The sequence below is a fragment of the Heterocephalus glaber genome, unplaced genomic scaffold (assembly GCF_053883595.1).
Source record: "Heterocephalus glaber isolate CG9 unplaced genomic scaffold, H.glaber_assembly_v1.0 deba00001454, whole genome shotgun sequence".
In the NCBI taxonomy this organism is placed as follows: domain Eukaryota; kingdom Metazoa; phylum Chordata; class Mammalia; order Rodentia; family Bathyergidae; genus Heterocephalus; species Heterocephalus glaber.
Genome location: NW_028258303.1, coordinates 666,320 through 679,409, shown reverse-complemented (window position 1 = coordinate 679,409; position 13,090 = coordinate 666,320). Strand labels below are relative to the sequence as shown.

The 13,090-nt window shown below is 42.4% G+C and overlaps 1 pseudogene; it reads left to right on the top strand.

Moving 5' to 3' along the window:
• Positions 1 to 3,300: 3,300 nt before the first annotated feature.
• Positions 3,301 to 5,295, top strand: LOC101709955 (selenocysteine insertion sequence-binding protein 2-like; annotated as a pseudogene).
• The last annotated feature ends 7,795 nt before the right edge of the window (positions 5,296 to 13,090 follow it).

Genomic DNA, 13,090 nt, shown 5'->3' with positions numbered 1-13,090 from the left:
AGATTGATGTACCCTACAAAACTATCTTTCAAAATTCATGGAGAAATAAGATACTTTCATGACAAAGAGCACCTTAGGAACTTCGTGAATACCAAATCAGCACTCCAAAAAATTTTACACAATATCCTAGGAAAAGACAATGAGGATCACAACCCAAGGGCCCACAGCAGAATGAACCCATCGGGCACAACAAGAAATTAAATGTGAAGGGGGAGAATCCAACAAAAAGGAAAAGTCATAACAATGATAAGTCAATACGTGTCAGTTATAACCATCAATGTTAATGGTCTCAACTCACCAATCAAAAGAAATAGACTGGTAGAATGGGTCAAGAAGCAAAATCCAACAATATGCAGCATACAAGAAACACACTTATTTCAAAAAGAAACTCATGGACTGAAAGTTAAAGGGTGGAAAACAATATTCCATGTGAAGGGAACCCCCCAAAAAGCAGGAGTAGCTATGCTCTTTCAGATCAAGTGGATTTCAAACCAACACTGATTAAGAGAGAAAAAGAAGGACACTACATCCTTGTAAAGGGAACAATCCAAGAGGAAGAGATGACAATCATAAATATCTATGCACCAAACACGAGTGTGCCCAACTATATAAAACAAATACTAACAGACATGAAAAGTCATATATGCACTAATACAATCGTAGTGGGGGACCTCAACACCCCACTGTCACAAATAGATAGATCAACTAGACAAAAAATAAGTCATGAAATACTAGAACTCAATCGAACTCTTGAACAAATGAACTTAACAGATGTTTACAGAGTGTTCCACCCCACAAAATCAGAATACACATTCTTCTCAGCTGCACATGGGTCATTCTCCAAAATAGACCACATACTCACACATAGAACATGTTTAAGTAAGTGCAAAGGAATTGAAGTTATCCCCTGTATATTATCAGACTGTAGTGCGATCAAATTGGAGATGCATAGCAAAAGAAACTGGAAAAATTTCATAAACATGTGGAAATTGAACAACACACTTCTGAATAACCAGTGGATCACAGAGGAAATTAAAGAAATCAGACAGTTCCTTCAATTAAATGACAATGACAATACAACATATAGGAATCTATGTGACACAATGAAGCAGTATTACAAGGGAAATTCATAGCAGTGAATACTCATATTAGGAAAACAGAGTGAGGCCAATTAAACAACTTGATGCTTAACCTCAATTTTCTAGAAAAATAAGAGCAGGACAAATCCAAAGCTCATACAAGGGAGTAAATTATAAAGATCAGAGCAGAAATCAATTCAATGGAGATTAAGAGAATGATACAAAAAATTAATGAAGTCAAGAGTTGGTTCTTTGAAAGATTAAACAAAATAGACAAACCCTTAGCCAAGCTTATCAGAGAAAGGAAAGAAAAGGCCCAAATCTATGCAATTAGGAATGAAAAGGGTGAAATTACAAGGGACCCAGAAGAGATCCAGAGGATCATCAATACCTACTTCCAGAACCTGCACACCAATAAGATGGAAAACACAGAAGAAATGGACAGATACCAGATACATATGAATTATCAAAGTTGAATGAAGAGGACCTAAAAATTCTAAACAACTCAATATCAACCAATGAAATTGAAAATGTAATTAAAAACTTACCAACTAAGAAAAGCCCAAGTCCTGATGGCTTCACTGCTCAATTCTACAAGACATTTAGAGAGGAATTACTGCCACTACTGTTTAAACCCTTTAATTAAATTGAAAGGGAAGCAATACTCCCAAATTCATTCCTGGAAGCAAGCATCACCTTGATCCCCAAAGCAGAGAAAGACCCAACCGAAAAAGAGAACTGTAGGCCAATCTCACTAATGAACATAGATGCAAAAATCCTTAATAAGATACTGGCAAATAGAATGCAGAAGATCATACACCCTGATCAAGTGGGATTCATCCCAGGGATGCAGGGATGGTTCAACATACACAAATCAATAAATGTAATACACTATATCAATAGAGCCAAGGACAAAAAACATATGATCATCTCAGTAGGTGCAGAAAAAGCATTTGACAAAATCCAACATGCATTTATGATAAAAACCCTACAAAAATTGGAGTAGACAATATCTTCCTCAATCTGATAAAACTCATCTATGCAAAACCAACAGCCAATATCATACTAAATGCTCAAAACCTGAAATCCTTCACACTAAAATCAGGAACAAGACAAGGATCACCAGTCCTGTTCAATATAGTTTTGGAAACATTAGCCACTGTAATTAGACAAGGGAAAGAAATAAAAGGAATAAAGATAGGAAATGAAGAAGTCAAATTGTCATTATTTGCAGATGACATGATACTCTATGTAGAAGACCCCAAGAACTCCACCAAAAGTCTTCTAGACTTAATAACCAAATTCAGTCAAGTAGCTGGTTACAAGGTCAACACACAAAAATCAATAGCTTTCCTCTACACCAATGACAGACCCACTGAGAGAGAAATAGGGCAAATAATTCCTTTCACAATAGCATCCAAAAAACTGAAATACCTAGGAATCAACCTAATGAAAGTAATCAGAGACCACTTTTCTGAAAACTATAGCACTCTGAAAAGAGAGATTGAAGATGATATCAGAAAATGGAAAGACGTCCCCTGTTCCTGGGTAGGAAGTATCAACATAGTGAAAATGTCCATACTTCCAAAACTGCTGTATAGATTCAATGCAATCCCAATTGAAATCCCAGGAGCATATTTCACTGACCTTGAGAAAACAATCCAAAAATTCATTTGGAACAAGAAGAGACCCAGAATAGCAAAAGCAGTTCTAGGTAACAGAGACATGGCAGGGGGTATCACAATCCCCAACTTGAAACTATACTACAAAGCTACTGTGATAAAAACAGCATGGGACTGGCAAAGAAACAGACCTGAGGACCAGTGGAACAGATTAGAAGATGCAGAAACAACTCCAGACACACTCAATCATCTCATCTTCCACAAAGGAGCCAAACACCCTCACTGGGGGAAAGATAGCCTCTTTAATAAATGGTGCTGGAAAAATTGAGTTTCAACTTGCCAAAGATGAAAGCTAGACCTATATCTCTCCCCATGCCCTAAACTAAAATGAAATGGATTAAAGATCTAAATATTAAAATAGAAACACTGAATCAGCTGAAACAGAGCTTAGGTAGAACTCTTGAAGACATTGTTGTAGGAAAAGATTTTATGAGCAAAACCTCAGTTGCCTGTGACATAGCACAAACAATCAACAAGTGGGATCTCTTCTTATTAAAAAGCTTCTGGGAGGTGCTGAGTTTGGAAACCTCACAGGTAGAATGGTTCTGATGGAAGCTAAGTTGCAGGGCTCCTGTACCGAGGGTCGCTGCAGCAGAGTGGAATTGCGACACTGGCTGGTGGCCTTGGCTGTGCCTCACCTCACGGAGGTGACAGAGTGGACAGGGCTGTGTCAGGGACACCGCACAGCTGGTCACTGCTCCTGATGTCTCTCTTGATGTCTACTTTTTCCATGGGAAGGGGATATTTTTATAGATTTATCATTGGGAATTTTGTAAGTATGTGGAACTGGCTGTGTAGTAAAATTACAGTAGTAATGTTCTTGTTTGTTTTTAGTGGTTACTATAGCTTCTTTTCACACTAAAGACTCTGCTACCAAAAAAACTTTAACCAAAAGTCAGCCCTGTTTGACGTCCTTTAATCCCTTGGACATTACTGCCTCCAAAGTGAAAAAAGGAGAAGAGAAGGAAATTGCAAACTTAAACGACCCACAGCACTTAAAAAGGTTATTTTGAAAGAGAGGAAAAGAAGGGCCATTTAGCTGTGGACCACAGTCTTTTGGGACCCGAGGAGCCAACAGAAGCGCCTTTAGATCTGATGGACGACTCGCCGCAGGAGGGCCCCTCCCAGCAAGATAATGGACTGAGCATGCCCAGTGATACCTGGCTCTCCCCAGCAAGTCAGAATTCTCCCTACTGCATGATACCCGTGTCCCAGGGCTCTCTCGTGAGTTCTGGCATAGGCAGCCCAATGGCATCATCCACATGACCAAGATCCACAGGAAAAGATTTAGAGTACTGTAATCAGGTTCTCTCCAAAGAGATCGACAAGTGCGTAACACTTCTCCTCCAGGAGCTGGTCAGCTTCCAGGAATGGGTCTACCAGAAGGACCCCACGTGGACCAAGGCCCAGCGCCAGCTGGTCATGGGGCTGTGGGAGGTCACCAAGCGCATGAAGCTGAACAAGATCAAGTGCGTCATCATCTCTCCCTAACTGCAAGAAGATTCAGTCCAAAGGTGGCCTGAACGAGGTGCTCTACAATGTTATAGCCATGGCCCGGGAACAAGAAATCCCTTTCGGGTTTGCCCTTGGGAGAAAAGCTCTAGGGCGCTGCGTGAACAAGCTGGTTGCTGTCAGTGTAGTGGGGATCTTCAACTACTTTGGGGCTGAGAGCCTGTTTAATAAGTTGGTGGAGCTCTCAGAGGAGGCCAGGAAGGCGTACTTAGGACATGGTGGCGGCCATGGAGCAGGAGCAGGCCGAGGAGGCCTTGAGGAACGTGAAGAAGGTGCCACACCACAGGGCCACTCCCGGAACCCGTCCGTGGCCAGCGCCATCTCCTTCTGCAGCGACATCTCTGAGCCGATCTCTGAAGTCAACGAGGAGTACGAAACAAATTGGAGAAACATGGTGGAGACCTCCGATGGGCTGAAGACATTGGAAAACGAGGAAGCTTCCGGCCAGCAGTGTGCTTCTGAAAAGCCTGGCCGACTGCCGCCGGTCCCCGGCCCCACAGGAAAGCAGCCGGCCCTGGCTCTCCCCGCTTGGGGCAGCTCCGCCTCAGGGCCCAGCCCCCCGGAAGGCCCAGGCCGGCGTCAAGGAGGAGGTGAGGCCGGACGATCTGGAGTGGGCCTCCTAGCAGAGCACGGAGACCGGCTCCCTGGACAGCGGCTGCCCGGAACGGCTCAACTCGTCCATCACCAGCACCACCAGCACCCTGGTGTCTGGCATAGGAGCACTATGCCCACGAGCCCATCTCGGTGGAAGTGTAGTTCAACAGTTGCATCGAGTCTTGGGTCTCAGAGATGCAGAGACCGTGCAGCTGGGGAAGAGCCTGCCCGGGCCAGAGGAGGATCATGCAGAGCAGAGCAGAGACGAGGACGCTGAGGCGCCTGAGGGGCTGGGGCTGGAGCCGGGTCCGGACGCCGAGGCCTGGACGCCTGACCAACAGGTCACGCCCGACCCGCAGAAGCCCAGCAGCTGCAGCCCCGAGAGCCAGGAGCATGAGAAACCCAGCGCTGCACCCCGAAACGCATAACTCAGGAAGCTCCAGCTCTGGCCCGAGGGCCCAGGAATCCTCTCAGCCGCACCTTGGTACTCGCGTCCAGCTCCCAGCCAGTGTTTTTGTAGCACTTACTGTTTTGTTCCGATCTGTAGCTTAGCTTTTAATTTGCATCTAGGTGTCTTTCTAAGAATTTGTGGGAAATTCAGATCTGTTTCAGCTTCCTTTGTACTGAAAAGCAATGATTAAAAAAGGAAGATCTTGGGCCGGGGATTTAGCTCAGTGGTTCTACCACCTGCCTCGCAAGCACAAGGTCCCGAGTTTGATCCCCGGTACCAAAAAAAAAAAGGAAGACAAAGTTTGAAGAAAAATAAATTTAAAATGCCGATTTAAGTCATTTTGGAAGCGAAAGACCAGGTTCTAAGGGTCAATGCAGTTACCGGTGTTGGTTTCATGACTGTTTCCTTCATTCTGATTGTCTGATCGGAAAGTTGTTTGGGCATCTTCGAAAAAGAGCTGAAGATGGTCAGATGGCCGTGCAGAAGACTGAGGGAACAGGTCTACAGGGCGGAGACAGGCTAGTGCTGTTCTCCGCTGGCCCACAGGTGCACATGTCAGAGTCTCTGGTGGTTGTCATCATGAAGGTTGGGAGGGGCCATGGGGCCTCCCAGACTCAGGCAGAGGCCACCAGGAGCCTGGTGCGGCCTTGTGCGCAGAAGGAACAGGCTGTGTCCAGTGGGGCACAGGCCCCAGGAGAGGACTTGCCAGGTTCAGGTTCAGACTTCTCTCTGCTTCGCTCAGGAATGTTTTGTACATAGTGTGTTCTCATAGAGACAGGTGAGTACCTGACAGCTGCTGTGACAGCAGCACTGACGCAGGCAGTCTCCTCCCGGGGTGCTCACCTCAGGATTTTTCAGACACAGGTTTGATGGGGTGTCCACACTTGTCCTGACTGCAAAACTGTTCCATCTCTCTCAAAATGCGCATTTGGTGCCTAGCCTTGGGCACCTTCCACATGGCAGTGACCGTAGTTACTGACAGGAAGTCAGGGAAGGAAATTTTGCACAACTTCTCAGGTTATCCTGATGATCAAAGCTTAGCAGAAGAGGTTTTAGAAGAAAAGAGAAAGTCGTTGTAATTGTGTGAACCTATTAGATGATTTAGAGTAGAGAGACATGCAGGTGTTTATGTTTCAGTCAGTCATTCTCTGGGTGCGGGTGCTGCTCGGGAGAGGCTCCGTGCAGGGCACTCGTGTTTCCCTGGCTGGCAGTCACCTCCTGGCTTTAATGATGTCCACCAGGTAATGTAGCCCTGGAGAGTCACAAGCGATGCCTTTGTCTGTCTTCCCATCCCCAGCTAGCCCACACGCATACACACACACACATGCACACCCCACCCTCCCACTCACAAGCTCCCGCGCACACACACAGCCGAGGAGCCAGGCTGTCTGCCCTGTGCTGGTTCGGGGGAGGGCTCTGCCTCATGGGCCAAAAAAGAGCCATGCAGATTCCTTCCTGCCCTCACTGGGCCTGGTGCGCTGGTGCCGGTGTTTTATTGTGCTTATGGTGCTGGCACTCCATCACCGAATGGTAGGCTCTCAGTGGATGTTGTAGTATTTGTGGGTTGCGGAAGTTCAGGCGCATTGGTCTGTCAGATTCCTTGTGCGCTCACGGGCCCGGTCTTGTTCAACTGCAGCAATCGCCCACCTGAATAAGGCATAAAGCCTCTGAAAGTAGCCTGGGTTCAGATGCGGCAGATCTTAATGTCTCCTTGAGTTTGGGGGCACCTGTGCACTTAAAGAAATGATAGAGGTTTTGAACTGACAATCCTGAGAGCAAATTTTAAAACTTTTCCTACTTTTTATGATATTAATTTCCTTTGCTAAGTGTCAGTGATTCAGATAACTCTTGATCTTAAGGGAACGGCTTTACAAAAGATTCTTTTTGTTTTTTTTTTACAAAAATTCTTTTATTGGTACATTTTAGGTATACAACACATTTATATTTCTCATTGGGAAATTGTACCTTTACATGTTGCATCTTGGTTCTTATTTTTTTCCCCATTCCTAGCCCTCCCTTCAGCCCCTCCACCCTTCCCTATTTACAAAGACTTTATTTCCATTTTGTCCATTTCTCATCATTTTTCCTTTCCCTTCTTTCCTTTCCTCTGCCCCTCCTCCTCCCCCTATCCCTTTGGACCTTTTCTTCCTATTTTGCATTATCGATTATTCATTCTTATCATTGGTACATTTTAGGTATACAATATAATGACATTCATCATTGGAAATTTGCACCTTTACATAGTCTCTCTTGGTTCTTATTTTTCACCGTTGCCCAGCCCTCCCTGCAACTCTTCCATTCCTCCCTATTTACAAAGATTTTCTTCCTATTTTTCCGTTTACTCATATTAATTTCATTCCCTTCTTTCCTTTCCCCTACCCCTCCCACTTCCATCCCCTTTGCCCCTTTTCTTTCTATTTCACATTACCTATTATACATTTTAGTCCTTATTTACACTTTCAGTTTCTCACACCAGAGAAACTATTCGGTATTTATACATGTGTGTCCTATTTATTTCACTTAAGAATATCACCTCAATGTGCATCCATTTAGCTATAAACGTCTCCAATTTCTCATTTTGTATGGCTGAGTAGTACTCCATTTTATAAAAAAAACCACATTTTCTTTATCCAGTCTCCAGTTGATGGACATTTGGGCTGTTTCCAAGTTTTAGCTATCACAAACTGTGCTGCTATGAACATGGGAGGACAAATGTCACTGTGGTATGATTCTTTTAATTCTTTGGGGAAGATCCCCAACAGGGGAATAGCTGGATCAAATGGGACTTTCAGTCCTAGTTCTTTGAGGTATCTCCATACTGATTTCCACAGTGGTTGCACCAGTCCACACTCCCACCAGCAGTGGAGCAGGGTTCCTCTTTCCCCACAGTCCTGCCAGCATTTGTTAGTGGTTGATTTCATGATAGCAGCCATTCTCTCTGGAGTGAGGTGGAATCTCAACATTGTTTTCATTTGCATCTCTCAAATGACCAGTGATGTTGAACATTTTTTCATGTATTTATTTGCTATTTCTACTTCTTTGTCTGAGAAATATCTGTTCATTTCAGATGCCCATTTTTGAATTGGGTCTTTACATTTGGGAGGTCTGATCTTTTTAAGTTCTTTATAGTTTCGAGATAGTAGACCGTTGTCTGAGGAAGAGCAGGTGAAGACTTTTTCCCACATTGTGGGTTCTCTCTTCACACTTCTGGTGGTTTCTCTTGCTGTACAGAAGCTTTTTAATAAGAAGAGTTCCCACTTGTTGATTGTTTGTGCTAGTTCACAGGCAACTGAGGTTTTAAAATCTTTTCCCACACCAATGTCTTCAAGAGTTCTACCTAACCTCTGTTCCAGGCAATTCAGCATTGCTATTTTAATATTTAGATCTTTAATCCATTTCATTTTAGTTTAGGACATGGCGAGAGATACAGGTCTAGTTTTCATTGTTGGCAAGTTGAAACCCAATATTTGAAGCACCGTTTATTAAAGAGGCTATCTTTCCTCCAGTGAGGGTGTTTGGTTCCTTTATTGAAGATGAGATGGCTGAGTGTGTCTGGCATTGTTTCTGCATCTTCTAATCTGTTCCACTGGCCTCAGGTCTGTTTCTTTGCCAGTACCATGCTGTTTTTATCACAGTAGCTTTGTAGTATAGTTTCAAGTTGGGGATTGTGATACCCCCTGCCATGTCTCTGTTGCCTAGAATTGCTTTTGCTATTCTGGGTCTCTTCTTGTTCCAAATGAATTTTTGGATTGTTTTCTCAAGGTAGGTGAAGTAAGCTGCTGGGATCTCAATTGGAATTGCATTGAATCTATATAGCAGTTTTGGAAGTATGGCCATTTTCACTATATTAATCCTTCCTGCCTAGGAGCAGGGGATGTCTGTCCATTTTCTGATACCATCTTCAATCTCTCTTTTCAGACTACTATAGTTTTCAGAGAAGAGGTCTTTGATTTCTTTCGTTAGGTTGATTCCTAGGTATTTCAATTTTTTGGATGCTATTGTGAGAGAAATTATTTGCTCTATTTCTCTCTCAGTGAGTCTGTTGTTCTTGTAGAGGAAAGGTATTGATTTTTGTTTGTTGACCTTGTAACCAGCTACTTGACTGAATTTGGTTATTAAGTCTAGAAGACTTTTGGTGGAGTTCTTGGGGTATTGTATACACAGTATCATGTCATCTGCAAATAATGACAATTTGACTTCTTCATTTCCTATCTTTATTCCTTTTATTTCTTTCTCTTGTCTAATTGCCATGGCTAATGTTTTCAAAACTATATTGAACAAGAGTGGTGATAGTGGACATCCTTGTCTTGTTCCTGATTTTAGTGTGAAGGATTTCAGTTTTTGACCATTTAGTATGGTACTGTCTGTTGGTTTTTAATAGATGGCTTTTATCAGTTTGAGGTGGAGACCATCTATTCCAATTTTATGTAGGGTTTTTGCCATAAGTGCATGTTGGATTTTGTCAAATGCTTTTTCTGCATCTTTGGAGATAATCATATGGTTTCTGTCCTTGGCTCTATTGATATAGTGTATTACATTGATTGATTTGCATATGTTGAAACATCCCTGCATCCCTGGGATGAATTCCACTTGATCAGGGTGTATGATTTTCTTGATGATCTTCTGCATTCTATTTGCCAGTATCTTATTAAGAATTTTTGCATCTATGTTTATTAGTGAGATTGGCCTATAGTTCTTTTTGGTTGGGTCTTTCTCTGCTTTGGGGATCAAGGTGATGCTTGCTTCAAGGAATGAATTTGGGAGTATGGCTTCCCTTTCAATTTCATTGAAGAGTTTAAACAGTAGTGGCAGTAGTTCCTCTCTAAATGTCTTGTAGAATTGAGCAGTGAAGCCATCAGGGCCCGGGCTTTTCTTAGTTGAGAAGTTTTTAATTACATTTTCAATTTCATTGGTTGATATTGAGTTGTTTAGAATTTTTAGGTCTTCTTCGTTCAACTTTGGTAATTCATATGTATCTAGGAATTTGTCCATTTCTTCTGTGTTTTCCATCTTATTGGCGTATAGGTTCTGAAAGTAGGTATTGATGATCCTCTGGATTTCTGGTGGGTCTGTTGTAATTTTACCCTTTTCATTCCAAATTGCATGGATTTGGGCCTTTTCTTTCCTTTTTCTGACAAGGTTGCCTAAAGGTTTGTCAATTTTGTTGATTCTTTCGAAGAAGTCAACTTCGTTAATTTTTTTGTGTTGTTCTCTTCATCTCCATTGCATTGATTTCTCCTCTGATCTTTATAATTTCCTCCCTTATATGAGCTTTGGGGTTGTCCTGCTCTTCTTTTTCTAGAAGCTTGAGGTTCAACATCAGGTTGTTTAATTGGGCTCATTCTGTTTTCCTAATATGTGTATCCACTGCTATGAATTTCCCTTGTAAGACTCCTTTTATTGTGTCCCATAGATTCCGATATGTTGTATTGTCATTCTCATTTAATTGAAGGAACTGTCTGTTTTCTTCTTTAATTTCCTCTGTGACCCATTGGTTATTCAGAAGTGTGTTGTTCAATTTCCACGTGTTTATGAAATTTTTCCAGTTTCTTTTGCTATGCATCTCCAATTTGATCGCACTACGGTCTGATAATATACAGGGGATAACTTCAATTCCTTTGCACTTACTTAAACATGTTCTATGTGTGAGTATGTGGTCTATTTTGGAGAATGACCCATGTGCAGCTGAGAAGAATGTGTATTCTGATTTTGTGGGGTGGAACACTCTGTAAACATCTGTTAAGTTCATTTGTTCAAGAGTTCGATTGAGTTCTAGTATTTCATGACTTATTTTTTGTCTAGTTGATCTATCTATTTGTGACAGTGGGGTGTTGAGGTCCCCCACTACAATTGTATTAGTGCATATATGACTTTTCATGTCTGTTAGTATTTGTTTTATATAGTTGGGCACACTCGTGTTTGGTGCATAGATATTTATGATTGTCATCTCTTCCTCTTGGATTGTTCCCTTTACAAGGATGTAGTGTCCTTCTTTTTCTCTCTTAATCAGTGTTGGTTTGAAATCCACTTGATCTGAAAGAGCATAGCTACTCCTGCTTTTTGGGGGGTTCCCTTCACATGGAATATTGTTTTCCACCCTTTAACTTTCAGTCTATGAGTTTCTTTTTGAATTAAGTGTGTTTCTTATATGCAGCATATTGTTAGATCTTGCTTCTTGACCCATTCTGCCAGTCTATTTCTTTTGATTGGTGAGTTGAGACCATTAACATTGATGGTTGTAACTGACACGTATTGACTTATCATTGTTATGACTTTTCCTTTTTGTTGGATTCTCCCCCTTCACATTTAATTTCTTGTTGCGCCCGATGGGTTCATTCTGTTGTGGTCCCTTGGGTTGTGATCCTCAATGTCTTTTCCTAGGATATTGTGTAAAATTTTTTGGAGTGCTGATTTGGTATTCATGAAGTTCCTAAGGTGCTCTTTGTCATGAAAGTATCTTATTTCTCCATGAATTTTGAAAGATAGTTTTGCAGGGTACATCAATCTGGGTTGGAGGCTGTTTTCTTTTTGGGCTTGGAATATGTCACTCCAAGCTCTTCTTGCCTTGATGGTTTGTGTTGAGAAGTCTGCTGTGATTCTGATGGGCTTTCCTTTGTATGTGATTTGTTTCTTTTCTCTAACTGCTTGTAGAAATTTGTGCATCTGTTGAGTTTCTGGAATCTTAACAATTATATGTCTATGTGTAGATTTTTTTTTGATCAAGGCTATTTGGAGTCCTATATCCCTCACTTATTTGTATGTCAAGCTCTTTTCCCCTGCTTGGGAAGTTTTCTGCCATTACTTCTGTTAAGAGTTTTTTTATGTCATCTGCACTCTCTCCTGTTTCTTCTTTGATTCCAATCAGTCTTATGTTATTCTTTTTTGCATGATCTAGCAGCTGCTGGATTGATTTCTTGTGTTCCCTTACAATTTTAAAGCAATTTTTCTTTTCCTGGGCATTAATTGCAATCTTATCTTCTATATATGAAATTCTATCCTCACATTGGCTCATTCTGCTGTGTAGACTTTCAGTGGAGTTTTTCATCTCCTGGAAATCTGTTTGCATCTGTTTTATGGATTCCATTTGTTTCCTATGTTGGGACTCCATCATGTTCCTCAGCTCCTCTCTAGATTTATTAATCATGTCTTGCACTAGGAGCACAATTTCTCCTGTTATCAGAGAAATTATTTCTGATTTCATTTTTTCCAGATCCCCTTTTGATGCCAGTTCAGTGGGTCCAGGTGGTTGAGTATCAGGGTGTTCCATCTCATTTCCCTTTGGGGTTGCTGTAGGTGATCTGGAAGCCTGGTTTTAAGACTTATTTATGTGTTTTCTCATTTTGACAGGGGAGGCAGCGGGGATGCTGTTAGCACCCACGCGGCTCATCTCTTCTGAGCTGGGAGAGGTGGGACAGGGGCTGGGAGCAGCGGTAGGGATGGCAGCCCACAAGTCCCTTCCTCTGGGCCGGGAGTGGCTGGATGGATGGTGGCCCAGAAGCCCCTTCCTCTGGGCCAGGAGTGGCTAGCTGGATAGTAGCCCAGAAGCCCCTTCCTCTGGCCCAGGAGCAGTGTGATGGCAGCTCAGAAGCCCCTGCCTCTGGGCCAGGAGTGGTGTGACCACAAAGGATTCTTATATTTTCTATCTCTTCTGGACATGAACTGTCATTTTTGATTTTTGACATTTGTATCAAAAGAGAAGTTGAGGAAATCTGAACACCAGTAACCTAATTGTGCTACAGGCTGGGGAAGCACCCAGTCACGAGTACCTCTCC